Genomic DNA, 15,285 nt, shown 5'->3' on the forward strand with positions numbered 1-15,285 from the left:
AAAAAAAAAAAAAAAGAAAGAAAGAAAGAAAGAAAGAAAGAAAGACAGAAAAAAAGAAGAGGAGTACTGTATCAACTGTCTTGAATAGTTAAAAAAAACATTTTGCAGAAAAGCTTGCCTTTTGAGTTGGATTTTAGAAACTAGGAGAATCAAAATGTAGTACATAAAAGATATCACAAGTACAAAAGGTCATATTTTTTATGTCCTAGAAATTTCTCGTTGACTACATTATATACTCTCATTTTCTTATGTTTGTTCTGAGAAAAAAGGATAGAGGTGAACATAAAAATCTTTTTTACACTTACATAAGGATTGAAAAACATTTTCTGTTCCATACAATGAGTGAAATTTATTACTTTTCTTATTGGCAAGATAGATAGTATCAGAAAACAAAGGTTAAAATGAAAAGATAATGTTAAAACTATTTAAATATCTGCCCTCTTAAATCTATAAATATTTCCATTTCTAGAAACTGAAAACTTCACAGTGCTTTTTTAATACCATTTATTACAATTTTTCAGCATTTAATTATTTTAAACATGGAAACTATTTTCCAATATATTGTTTCATTTGAAAACCTCAATATCTGTTGGAAGTGTTAATGGTTCCATTTCATGAGCTAAGAAATCAAGAGTCCAACACAATTCAATCCAATTACTTCACAGAGCAGGTTTTTTTTTTTTATTTCTTTTATTTTAGGCCTTTAACTTTTTCTCTTCTCTTCTCTTCTCTTCTCTTTCCTTCTCTCCTTCTTTCTCTCTCTCTCTCTCTCTCTCTCTCTCTCTCTTCCTTCCTCCCTCCCTCCTTCACTCCCTCCCTATTTTCTATATGAAGCTTTCTCTTGTTCATGAGTCTTTCCAGACATCAGCTAAATTCATATGTGAATTTTCATTTGTGGATCTTTCACCTAGATTTTGACAGCAGAGAAAATTTACTAGAACCTTGAGTTCATGACTTTAAATGAAACTGAAAAAGACCTTGGTTATGCAGAGGAAAAATGACACTGACAAACAGGCCTGGTTGACAACGGGAATCATCTATGGCCTCAGGTTATCAAAAAAAGCTCTATGGAACTGTAACCATTGTAGAAGGACAAGAAGCGGATGGTACATTTGTCTCTGTAATCCCGAAGTCTCCAGCTAATCTTCCGACAGAAGTCTTTCTGCCAGTTCTATGGAAAAAGTGAAACATAAAGGAAGTAAATTAAAATGTAGGATTTCACATCCTGAAACCAAGACAGTTGTGGGGTGGTGGGCTGTCCACAGACAGCCTGGTCACACATCGAGCAAAGGTCTGTAACCCTGGTGACCAGATGAGTAGTGACAGTCATGTGCATGGAATGGCAGGTGTCTGGCCACTCCTCCTGGCTCCTGGCTCCTGTCACATAGCTACAGCAGACAACATCCTCCCTCCCCCCACAGAGAGGTATGTGGCCATCAGTAACATAGGAGCAAAACCAAGCCCTCTCACATGCAAGTAAGGTTTCCACAAAGCTCTCAGATCAAACCAATGAAAAGTACATGTTGTCAAACCCTTACCTACCCCATAACTGTATATAAGAATCCTATACAGAAGTTTTAATGGGGTGCAAGAACTACTCTGTCATCTGAACCTTCTATTCTAAGAGGTGTAACACCTGGGAAGAGTTCTGCTCTCCCAAAGCACATCCTGAAGCTCTGCCGCACTCCTCACTAGCTAGTCAGTCTCTCATTGGCCCACCCATACCAGACTCAGTACAGGACGGCACAGAGTAACATGGAAGACATGGCAGATATGGAGGTAGATCCAACTGCAGAAGCAGAAGCAGCAGAGGGGACTTTTCCTTCTGCAATCACTTCCCTTCACCAGCACTCTCGAACCAAACTAGACCAGAGATCTCTGTGGAAAGCCTCTGATACACAGGCCCACATCTGGTTCCCAACATGGGGCTCAAACAGACATAACTGCCACTGGATGGATACTATGGAAAGGTTAGCCTTCCCCTGACCCTGAAACAATCTGTCTTTTCCTACTATGTTTTCAGTCAGCACCGTTTGGAAAAACTAAAGAGGCAACTGAAGCCTTCTGGCTAGAGCTACTCTCTGGTGTTGGCTGAAGGTCCCTCTGGCCTCTGCCTATATCCCGACAGCTCTCCATGGGCTTTGGCAAAGACTCTCTAACTTCTCCTTAAAACCAAAAGAAAACCTGGATATGCAGCAGCCACTTAATGTGGCTGCCAGTTCTTAAATCTGCAAGAGGGTTTAGCGGTTTATTTTGTTTTTTGATTTTTGGTTTTTTTGTTTTTTGTTTTTTGGGGTTTTTTTTGTTGGTTTTTTTTTGGTTTTTTGTTTTGTTTGGTTTTGTTTTTTGACCTCTGTGGAATCCCCTGAAGCCAAATAGACCAAGGGAAGTTCCCATTGGACAAGCACTTCTCCTCTTTTCTATCACAGGCAACTCTCTATCACATAAAAAATTGCTCCAGGCCACGGAAATATGTGCCCTACTAAATCACCATGGAATAAAAATAGCCAAAAAAAAAAAAAAAAAAACCAAAAAACAAAACAAAAAAACAAGACTCCTGGTTTTTGAGAGGAAGTTCTTCAGATAGTACCAAACATGGCCAATGATATTGATAGCCTGAACTCATCAATCTGAGTAGTTTCTCTCATCAAAAACAAAGATATTCCATAAGGACAAATACCCATCTGAGATTTTTTGGGTGATCTTAGCTGCAATTTGGCAATGCATAGGGCCATCTAAAATAAGACAGACAGACAGCAACACAGTTCCTGAGCCCCCTCAGTCAGATGAACCACAAGATTAAGGTCCTAAAAACCATTCTATTTCAGATTTCGCAACCCTTACCTGACTAATAAGAGAAATAAAATCCATCTACCCACCCTTGCCTCCTTATGCCTTGGAGGAGACACTAAGTAAACCTTCTGATCCTTCTTCCCCTCCCTTTCAAACTTAAGAGCAAGACTCCATTAAAAAAACAAAGGAGCTTCTACCTGCCTCTCCCCTTCCTTCACTCCCTCTTTCAGCCAGAGAGAAGTAAGTACCTCTCCTTCCCCTTCTCCAAGCTGTAAAATCAGAATACATTCAAAACTTATAGATGAAGCCTCACCTAACTCCATAGTGCCTTACCCCCAACCATCTACCACCCAACAACTTTGGAATATTTGAGAATCTCTTGCAAAAACTAACCCCGCCTCCCATGCTACTCAGGAGTCTGATAAAGAATTAAAAACCCAAACTGCTCAAGCATTCCTGGTTAATACCAACCCCAGCCAAAATAAACCCCTTAATTGGTACCCACTCCAAGCCTCAGACTTAAAAGAACTCAGGAAGGCAGTAAAAGAAGATGGTAGCCACACACACTGGTCAAAATCTCTCCTCCAGATCCATATTGCCAACTTAAGTACCCCCAAGATTGAAGAGATATTTGTTGTTCTGCCTATCCCGGACCAATGTTTTTGAAATGGGAAGCCTTATTTTTTGATGAATGACATCAATAAATCAGGCAAAACCAGGGCAGAGGCAACACCCTGTGGGGTTTTAATGAATTCTTTGGCCAGGAGGACTTTTCTACTGCAGCACAGCAGGCAACTCAGCCAACAGGGTACTATGAGCAGGTCCACCTCTGTGCAATCCATGCTTGGGATAGGCTCACTCCACCCTCAGGGTCACAAGATCCTGCCTCCTCTCTCTCCATCAACAGCCCAGAGGACAACCCTTAACTGATTTTATTCTCTGAACCAAAATGAGCCTAGAAAGAAAAATTCCCACCCCCATAGCCAGAGACCTCCTTCCTAAAACCATTGTATGGATTGCCATGACTTCTGAATCCAGACTTGCTTGCCAGGATCTCCTGGAGGAACATCACTGTAGGTGAATTGTGGCAACCAGAGATATAGGAACCATATAACACCAGGTTACACCCATGGCTCAGGCATTTGTAGCAGCAATTAAAAACAAGGAATATGCTTCAAATGTGAAGAGGCAGGACACTGGAGGGATGAATGCCCATAAACTCTCTCCCCATAGCAGATTCTAATCACAGTAAGAAAATCTGCCCCCACTGCAGAAAAGGTTTCAACTGAAGGAAATACTGTACCGCTGTATATGATAAGGATGTTAAGCCACTGGAGCCTTTAAACTTCAGATGGGGCAGCCCTCAGCCGCGACAGTAAGAGGGACAACTACTCCCATAGAAACCTATGGGTATCTAGCATCTCAGAAGGCTCCCATCTAAAATTAACTATTAAAACAGACAATAAACCATTCAAGTGCCTTATTGATACTGGAGCAAACAGAACAATTCTAAGACAGCAAGAGATCCCATGTGACTGGCAATTGATATCTAAGCCCCAGCTCCTAGGTAGAGGGGGTACTTCTCACACATTCATTACCAAAAAGCCTACAGGTGGGAAGACCCAGATGGAGCTACCAGCCATATATGACACCTGGTGGATCAAGTAGCCACCAATCTTCTAGAGAGAGATATCTTACAACCCTTAGAGGTGGTTCTTACCACCCAACCAGTAAGAGACCACACTACAATAAAGGGCATTACCTATAAAGATAATACCCAAGGAGACCCTAAAAACCCTCCTCCTAATCACCACCAATTCTAGGGGCCATTGTCAGATTTAGTACTCCCTGCCTTGACTGGCTTCATGATGAAATCATTTGGTTCCCACAGTGACCTCTATCAAGGGAGATGCTTAGAGCCCTAACACTGCTGGTAGAAAAACAACTGTTGCTACAACATCTCTACCCCTCTCACAGTCCATGGGATACCCCTGTGTTTGCCACACAAAAAAAAAAGAGCTCAAGGGGATGGAGATTGTTACAAGATCTGAGGGCAATTAACAAAACCATTCATGTCTGGGACTCCCCACAAAGAGGGCTACTCCACACCTCAGCCATCCCTGTCAATCTTCCTCTGTTAGCAATAGATATAAAAAAACTGTTTTTCCTATCCCTCTCCACCCCCTGAGACTGGGAACACTTTGCATTCTCAGTAACCCCCCCTTAAAAACTCTGGTCCAGCCTCATGATATGAATGGATTGTTCTCCCACAGGGTATGGGTAACTGTCCAACAATTTTTCAGGAGGCTGTAGCCATTGCATTGAAACCATGTTTTGACAAAAGATTGAATATCTACTATTATATGGATGATATGTTAGTTTGGAAAGATTCTTTCACCTCCCTGTCCCAACTTAAGGACCAACTAATTACCTTCCCTATCTGCCCAACAATTCAAAATAGCTCCTCACAAAATCCAACTTATTCCACCCACTGCATTTTTAGGAACAGAGATTTCTTTACCTCAAACCCACCCTTTCCTTCCCTCAAAAATTAACTCTCAGATTCCTCCTGAGCTTTCTGGGCAAACTCAATTGGCTTCAGCCCTGGTTCTCCCTTCTTACAAGTATCCTTTAACCCTTCTTCAACCTCCTGAAAGGAGACTCAAGACCCTCCTCCCCAAGAACACTGTCCCTGGAGGCAGTCCAAGCTCTAAATTCTGTCAATGCAGCCCTAAAAGATATGGCTCTTGCTAGGTATGACCCAACAAAACCTATATAGCTTCCCACCTTTAACTCCTCCCCTACACTTATGGGAGTCCTTTACCAACATCAGAGGGCACTAAAATGGCTTCACACCCTGATATGTGGTGCACCCCGAATTTTAAATGAGGTAGATACACTCACTAGCATGATTAAAAATGGCAGAGATAGAGCCCTGCAAACCCTGGGGAAAGACCCTGACATTCTTGTCACACATTTCTCCCTCTCTGACATTCAGTGGCTAATGAAAACTCTCTCCTGTTTTGCTATCAGCTTAATAGAATTCCCAGGACAAACTGACAACCATTATCCTGAAGAAAAATGGGCCCCTGTCCTCCCTCTGTTGTGATGGCTGCCCCCCAAACTATTCTCAAAAGGGCCCATAGTGGGAGCCCCCTCAATATTTACTGATGGGGGAAAGAGGAGAGCAGCAGCAGTAATATAATACCTCCCTTAGGATGAACACCCTATCCTCCGATTCAGAGAACTACCCAATCACCACCCCCAATATAATTATATTCAGTCTATCTTGCACTATAAGAAGTCAGGGATCCACTTAACCTCTTTTCAGACAGTGTATATGCTGTCAATTTGCTCCCCTGGTTGTCAAGATCGTTTATCAAACTAGAAGCCAACCCACTGACCTCTCTACTCATACAGGTCTCCACCCTCCTACAGGAAAGAGACTCCCCCATCTACATCCAGCATGTCTGACCTCACAGTCCCCTGCCAGGTCTAAGGGAAATGTACTTGCTGATCAAACTGCCTCAACGGGGACATTTGTGGCCTTTACTGAACAAGCAGATCAATTTAATTCATGTACACATACATATATAAAGGTGCTTCATGCCTGCTTCACCCCAATCCCTTTTGCTCAAAAGAGTAATAAAAATGTGCTCCTATTGTGCATCCCTCACAACCAACCCAGCTTTACAAATGATGGGCACCAATCCCCGAGGCCACAAGTCCAATGCCTTATGGCAAATTGATGTCACCCACATTCCCCAATTCGGTAGACAGAAATATGTTTTTGTCACTGTAGATATATATTCGCATTTTATATGGGTTACAGCCCAAACAGGTGAAAACTCAAAAAGGTTGATTCACCATATGCTCTCCACCTTTGCCATCATAGGCATTCCTCAATAGAAAACAACAACAACAACAAAAACTGATAATGGCCCTGCCTTCACTAACTCTCAATTCAAAACCTTCTGCACACACTGGGAAATTACCCATCATACAGGAATTCCCCACAACTCCCAGGGCTAAATAATGATAGAAAGAACACATCAAATCCTAAAGGCCCAACTCCTAAAACAAAAGGCAACCACCTATCCCCCTAATGTATATTTAATGATAGCTCTGGCTACCCTAAACATATTTAACATCTAAAAAATCTCCAAACATCCTCTTATCTCCCTCTATTCGCATACACCAAAATTAACACCCCCTATACTAGTACAATGGCAAGATTCTTTGTATGAAATTTGGAAGGGACCAGACCCTCACTTTACAACTGGAAGGTGTTTTGCTTGTGTTTTTCCATAGGACCAGCCTAAGCCTATTTGGTTCCTGCCAGAAATGTCCAGCACCACCCCACCAACCAAGAATATGGCCTGCCTCTCACTGGCAGATCAAGGACAAAAGAAGAGGAGGAGGCAGAGGAAACACCACACCCAGAAGGACAACAAGATCTCCTGGAAGGACATCCTGATGACTGCTGCCCAGGCCATGTGCCTTCCACAAACCCCCCTCTCCTCTATTCTTTTGGCTGTTTTTGTTATTCTTCATGCTAACTATTCCACTGCTCAGCATCTCTTTAGCCTTCCCAACACCTATGCTAGAGAAACCTACAAGGGACACAACAAAGTTATAGGATTGTCCACTCAAAGGATGTCAAACCAGGATTGAGATCCCTCTGCACCCAGATTCCATCTCTACTGTCCCTAGCCCTTTTCTCTGCTTTCCTTACCAAAACACAGGTGAATGTCTCCAGGAAGTCTCCACATATGGAGGTTGCAAATGTTGGAGCTGCAGAATGGAATCCACCAATTGTGGCAGCACTATGTTCACCAACCTTAACATATTTTGAGCTCTCGATCAGCAATCCATGGGATGAATGTTGGGGAACTGGAGTCATAGGTTAACTTTACCCCAATGGCCATGCCAAATACACAGTACCTGACCTGCACATCTACTGTGAGCTTGTTCCTGCCCTGAAATCAGCCTTTACCCATGCTAACATTATCCAACAGGAAATTCAGTCTCAGAAGGTGCAATGAGCTACCCTCTCCTGGTTACAATACATCCAATATACAGCTGACCTCCTTCCCTTAACAACCCACCCCAACTTCTCCCAATGATTTTTCTGTGCTTCTCTTTCCTGGCCATTATTAGCAGCTGTTTCCATTGATATTTCCCTCCATGACCTCCATGGAACCCTACCTGTGAGGAAAGAACAGGACATTCCTCTCTTTGACCTACCCCCTTGCCTTGTAGGGCCCTCCTCAAAACCCCATCTTACATGTGTCCATGACATCACCATCACCAAATCAGTATGTGTTAACCCTCCTGCCCTACTCTGGTACAAAGGCACTACAGGTACCTGTATTAACCCCCTTTTTAATGCTCCTGCACCTCCGTGATAATTGTCCCCCAAGTTTATCTCTACAAACCTAAAAAACTTGCCTTGCAGATAGGAGAAAGCTGAAAGAAGAGAGAGGTCTTCATTGTCCTTCATAGTTCTCTGCTCATTGGAATAGCCCTTGCTGTCTCACTGGGTGAAACAAGAATTGCTGGAGCAGCCCTTGTCCAAACACAACATCTGGTCAGCAACTTCCAAGATAAGCTTGATCAGGTTAATGGCTTCCACTACAGACAGCCTTGAGTCTCTTCAATGCCAGATAACATCCTTATCAGGAGTTGCTCTCCAAAACTAAAGAACCCTTGACTGATTGACTGCTGAACAGGGAAGGACTTGCATTTTGCTGGGGAAGATATGTTGCTTTTATGTCAATGAATCTGGGCTGGTAGAACAAAATATAAAAATGCTCAAAGAACTCCGGGGAAACCTCTGGGCAGGCTATATTCCCAACACTCCTACCCCTTGGTACTCTAACCTCTTGGTAGCCTGGGTTCTTCCTCTCCTTGGCCCCATTGGAGCCTTGCTTCTCTTGGTACCCTGTCTCATTCAGTTTCTACACCAGCAGATGAATAGCATTACAAAAATCACTACCAATCAGGTCATAGTTCAGTATAAAACTGTTCCTAACACAGAAGACAATTATTCTGATTATACCTTGCCCTTATAAAAAGAAAAAGGGGGTAGTTGTGCGGCGGTGGGCTATGTACAGACATCAGGGTCCCTGGTTGAGCAAAGGTCTGGAACCCTGATGACCCTGTAGGTGATGACTTTCACGTGCATGGAACAGCAGGTGTTCGACCATTCCTCCTGGGTCCCTGGCTCCTGTCACAGAGCTACAGCCTCCAACAGTCCCACCCCACCCCCCACAGAGAGGTACGTGGCCATCAGTCACATAGGAGCAAAACCAAGCCCTCCCACATGCAAATAAGGTTTCACCAAAGTTCTCAGACCAAATGAATGAGAAGTACCTGTTGTCAGGCCCTTACCCACCCCAAAACTGTATATAAGAATTCTATCCAGAAAGATTAAAGGTGTGTGAGAACAATTCTGTTGTCTGAGCCTACTGTTCTCAGAGCTGTAACACTTGGAAAGAGGTCTGCTCTCCCAAAGGGCCACCTGAAGCTCTGCTGCACTCCTTACTAGCAAGTAGGTCTCTCCTTGTCCCAGCCCGACCCAACTCAGTGCAGGGTAGTACTGAGTAACTTGCAAGGCAGGGCAGCGATGGAGGTGGAGTCAACTGCAGCAGCAGAAGCTCCAGAAAAGACTTCTCCTCTCGAACTCGCTTCGCCAGAGCTATCACACAAGGCCAGGCCAGAGATTTCCATGGGAAACATCTGGTACACAGGCCCACAGACAGTGAATGTAAGCACAAACACAGAACTGTGTGAAAACATTCACAGTGTGTGCCTTATTATGAAAAACAAGTATTATTTAATAATAGTGAAATAAATGATTTGGCTAATTTATTGTTGTTTAAATCCTAATGAATGTCTAAGTAGGGGACAACTTCTCCAACCATTCATTTAAAGTTATTCCGTATCTCGATTTTATACTGTATCTCTCTCTTTGCTATTAGCCTAAACCCAATAGTATATATGTTCTGTTGGAACAAGGGGAAATGTTGAATGTTTGTAAATGTTTGTTTGTACACTAATATATCTTTAGTGTTGAAAACCCGCATATATCATAGAAAACATTCATTAAATACGTGCTGAATAGTTTTGGGAAATGTCCCTAAATGTTAATCACCAGAGCATTGATCCCTAGCCCTTACTTCATCTACCACCCCCATTATCACTGATTCTTTTTTGCCACAATCACTATATCTAGTGTTAGACCTACCTGTATTGGCAGCACAGCTACTCATATCTGCCCTCCTGTCCCTTGGGAAGAAGTGTCAGATAAATCTTCATGGTCATTTGCTGGAGTGATTTTTGCTTTGAACCACAGGGAACTCCCTTTTTCATCATAGTTTTCTACTGTAAGTCTCAAAGATTTGGATGCAAAATCTATTCAGGAAAACTTTTAAGTTAATACTATCATCATAATAATCCTAAAACAATTGTCTTGGTTATGGTGTTTGGTCTTCCCAGAGATATAATAAAAATAAAGCTTAAAATTATGAAGCTCTAGCATAAAAGAGGCTTTAGAATTAGTTATTGTATTCTTCACTACCATACATTTGCAGTTATTTTAAAAAGAAAGGAAAATTTCATTTAAGAAAATCCTCTATCAAGCAATAAAGATAATTATGTTAAAGTCTGACATTTGTATACATGTCCTGTTAATATTCTCTTCAGTGAAGTGGAAGCTCATATAAAATGCTTCTGCAGTATGAAGTATGATGACTGTCTCAAGGAAAAGCACTTGTGCATTCAGTTGTGCTATGAGCTCAACAGGCCACTTTTTCATGGAACATCATCTTTACTTGAAAGGATGATTGATGAATAAAATCTTATTATTCAGACTTAGTTACTTGGCAGATACTTTCTCAAAAATTAATGAAGTGAAATTGTTACTTCAAAAATAATAACTGACAATCATTGTTGCCATTAATAATGATATTTAAGATTTCAAGCAAGTATTAAAATTTTGGAAATCTTGTTAATTAAACTATCATGGTCTTGACAGCTTCCAAATACTTAAAGAATTTTCTGATGTGATTAGTGTAAGAATAACAAAGATGACTTTTTGATATTACATAATTAAGTATGTCAATATTTAGGAGATCTATATAGCTTAGTAAATTAATATTTTCAAAATCATCTCTATCTTGTGGTAGAAAATTATGCTTGGGTAAAGTTGATTGAAAGGAAGACACATCAATAATTTAAAGATGCAGAGCACAAAGGGTGTGCTACTTAGTTTTAAGATGTGACATCACCACCTAAATATTAAAAATCACTACCTGTCAAGTTTTTGTGGAGCATGGTGTTAGACAATAAGTAGGGTTTTTTTTTTACCAGATTGCTAAGAAGGGAAGGGAAGGCTAATGGTAAGTCCAGGGATGTAGGACAATAGAAAAGAATTGAGAAACTACGGTAACTGTGCTTTCCCAGAACTGGAGTGACCAGAAAGTAAAAGGAGGAGAGTAAGATCACTTAGGATCTTCTAAGAAATACTGAAGATTTAGATATTATCATTCAGTTAATTTTTATAGTATGTTAGGCTAGAAATAGCAACAATTCTAGAAAGGTGCTCTGATGGCTATGGCATGATTTCAGAAAAACGCAAGTAAAAAAAAAAAAAAAGCCCTTACCACTAAATTATGCCTGGAATAAGACAATGGTATTGGGTAACAAATGGTCCAGGAATATGAAAAGAGTATTTCATTATCTAGAGATTAAACAATAATTAAAGACAGGCAAAAACTCAGGATAATGCCTTGCTTTTATTGCTAGAGGCAAATAAGGATTGTAGAACCATTGCTTCCCTACACGTTAGTTACAAAATCCTCTTTTTGAATTTTATTTTTAAAATTTTACTCTCCAGATTTTATTCCCCACTCACTGGTTAAGCTCAGACTGTTGCACATCTCATACCTCCTCTCTAACCCCCACCCCACCCCGACTCCACGAGGATGTCCCCATCTTCCATCCCCCACCCAACCAGACCTCTAAACTCCCTGAGGTCTCCAGTCTCTTGAAGGTTAGGTACATCTTCACTGACTGAAGTCAAACCTGACAGTCCTCTGCTGTATTATGTGTTGGAGACCTCATATCAGCTGGTATATGCTTCTTGATTGATGGTCCAGTGTTGGAGAGATCTCTGGGATCCAGGTGAATGGAGAGTGCTGTTCCTCCTACAGGTTCTTCCTCCTCAGCTTTCTCGAGATTTCCCCTAATTCAACCACAGAGCTCAGCATCTTCTGTCCACTGGTTGGGTGCAAATATCTGCATCTGACTCGTTCAGCTGCTTGTTGGGTCTTACAGAGGGCAGTCATGATAGGTCTTTTTTGTGAGTATTCCAGAGCCTCAGTAATAGTGTCAGGTCTTGGGACCTCCCCTTGAGCTGAATCCCATTTTGGGCCTGTTGCTGGACCTTTTTTCCCTCAGGATCCTCTCCCTTTCCATTCCTGCAATTCTTTCACACAGGAACAGTTATGGGTCAGAGTTTTGGCTGTGGATGATGGCAACCCCATCCCTCACTTGAAGCCCTGTCTTTCTGCTGGAGTTGGGCTCTATAAGTTCACTCTGCTCAATGTAGGGTATGTCATCTAAGGTCCCTCTCTTGAAGTCCTGAGAGTCTCTCACCTCTCAGGTCTCTGGTTCATTTTGGAGGGTTCCCTCAACCTCCTATGTTCCAAGGTGGCAAGTTTCAATTCTTTCTGCTGGCACTCAGGTCCTTTACCCACACCCAGTACTTGATCATAGATGTTTCCTTTATTTACATTTTAAATATTATCCCCTTTCATGGTTTCCCTTCTGGAAAGCCCCTATCCTATGCCTATGCTCCTATGAATATGTACTCTGACCCACCCACTCCCTCTCCTCCTTCTCTGTCACTGTGGCATTGAGCCTTACCAGGATCAAGGGCCTCTCCTCTCATAGATGCCCAGCAAGTCCATCCTCTGCTACATATGCAGCTGGAGCCGTGGGTCCCTCCATGTGTACTCTTTGGTTGGTAGTTTAGTCTCTGGGATCTATAGGGATATTGGTTAGTTCATATTGTTGTGCCTATGAGGCTGCAAGCTCCTACATCTACTTAGGTCCTTTCTCTAGCTCCTCCATTGGGGACCTTGTGCTCAGTCCAATGATTGATTAAAAGCATCCACCTCTGTATTTGGCAGGCACTGTCAGAGCCTCTCAGGAAACAGCTGTATCAGGCTCCTGGCAACAAGCACTTGTTGGCATCCACAATAGTGTCTGGGTTTGATGACTGTATGTGGGATGGATCTCTAGGTCGGGCAGTCTCTGGATGGTGTTTTTACAGTCTCTGCTCCATAATTTGTCTCTATACCTCCTCCCATGGTTATTTTTCCCCTTCTAGGAAGGACCTGCATATCAATTTTTTGTTCTTCCTTCTTCTTGAACTTCATTTGGTCTGTGAATTGTATTTGGGGTATTCCAAATTTCTGCACTAATATCCACTTATCAGTGAGTGTATACCATGTGTGTTCATTTGTGATTGGGTTACCTCACTCAGGATGATATTTTCTAGTTCCACCCATTGACCAAAGAATTTCATGAATTCATTGTTTTAAATAGCTGAGTAGTATTTTTTGTATAAATGTACCACATTTTCTGTATGAATTTCTCTGTTGAAGGACATCTAGGTTATTTCCAGCTTCTGGCTATTATAAATAATGTTGCTGTGAATGTAGTGGTGCATGTGTATTTATTACATGTTGGAGCATCTTCTGAGTTTATATCCAGGAGTGGTATAGCTGGGTCTTCCAGTATTATGTCCAATTTTCTGAACAACTGCCAAATTGATTTCCACACTGATTGTACCAGCTTTCAATCCCCCCAGCAGTGGAAGAGTGTTCCTATTTCTCCACATCCTCACCAGCATCTGCTGTCACCTGAGTTTTTGATCTTAGCTACTCTGACTGGTGTGAGGTGGAATCTCAGAGTGGTTTTGATTTACATTTCCCTGATGACTAAGGATGTTAAACATTTCTTTAGGAGCTTCTCAGCCATTCAATATTCTTCGGTTGAGAATTCTTTGTTTAGCTCTGTATCCTATTTTAATAGGTTTATTTGTTTCTAAGAGTCTAACTATTTCTGGAGTCTTACTTCTTTAGTTCTTTCTACATGTTGAATATTAGCCCTCTATCAGATGTAGGGTAGGTGAGGGTGAGCAATGCGGATCTTGACTGGAGTACAGGAAGGTCTTCCATCAGGATATTAGAAATGGCTCATTAGGAGAAAGCCTATCCCATCCTCCAAGCACAGTGGGCCTTGATGAGCAGAGACATTCTATGGTTTTAGAGCTTTATTATAGAAAGCCAGGGAGAAAGAGAGAAGGTAGAAGAGAGAGAGAGAGAGAGAGAGAGAGAGAGAGAGAGAGAGAGAGAGAGAAGGCTAGAGCAAAAGAGAGTAAGAGGGAGAGAGGAGAGGAGAGAGGAGAGGAGATAGGAGTGAGAGAAGTAAGAGGTAAGAGAGCAAAGGAAAGAGAGAGGAGTGGGAGAGGAGAGAAGACAAAGAGAGAGGAGTGAAAGGGTAAGAGTAAGAAGTCAGAGCAAGTAAGAGAGCTAGGATGGCTTGAACAGCCTTTTTATGGTCTTTACTGTTGCTAGGTAACTGGGGAGGAGGTTAGCCTGAAGATCAGAAGCTTGGGACCTTGCCTAAGTGAGTTCTAGCCATGCTTCTCTTGTGGAGGGTGTGGGGGCGGTAACTTAGGCAGGAGCCAGAGTTCCAGGAGCATGAGGAAATACCTGCCATGCCGTGAGTGAAGGTGAATTATCACCCTTCCCAGTTCAGACCTCAGCTCAACTGGAGACCAGCCTGTCTGTGCATAGCCCAATGCCCCACACATAGGTTTGTGAGTTCATTTCTGGGTCTTCAATTCTATTCTATTGACCTACCTGTCTGACATTGTACCTGAAAGGGAAAATTATATAGATTCAAGGTTTGAAAATGTAAAATTAAAAGAGTAAGTTTCAAAAAAGTATGATTCAGTGCTGAACACTGTGAAATACAAGCCCTGCCATAAAGATAAGGAAAAAAAATGCAGGAACTGAACTATCAGGGCTAACTTTAACCATTTGGCAGGAAGGCTCCTCCCCTAGCACTATCAGGGCTGACTGACTCCACAGCCATCTGGCAGGAAGACACCTCCCCTAGTTTACTGCCCCCATAAGAGTCATACATCAACCAGGTGTCCTGCTGCCCCTGATAAACCTCAGGCCCTTAAAATTTCTAAACGTTTCAGTCTGCATGTACTCTTGTGCTAATTTGCTATGTTTAAATGAATCAATCGCATGTAACTGCGCCAATTTTCCCCATACCAAGACCTTCACCCTTTTAAAAACCTTCAGCTTTTGGGTTTCAGGGTCGACTTCCTCTGTCTCCTGCGTGAGATACAAGTCGAACTGGAGCTCCGCCAATAAAAGTGCCTCGTGTGTGCTTGCATCAAGAAGG

At 42.1% G+C, this 15,285-nt stretch overlaps 1 pseudogene; it reads right to left on the bottom strand.

Moving 5' to 3' along the window:
- Window positions 1–7,696, bottom strand: part of LOC110314482 — a 13,123-nt pseudogene extending 5,427 nt beyond the window's left edge.
- Window positions 7,697–15,285: the final 7,589 nt, after the last annotated feature.

Source organism: Mus pahari, chromosome X, assembly GCF_900095145.1.
Source record: "Mus pahari chromosome X, PAHARI_EIJ_v1.1, whole genome shotgun sequence".
In the NCBI taxonomy this organism is placed as follows: domain Eukaryota; kingdom Metazoa; phylum Chordata; class Mammalia; order Rodentia; family Muridae; genus Mus; species Mus pahari.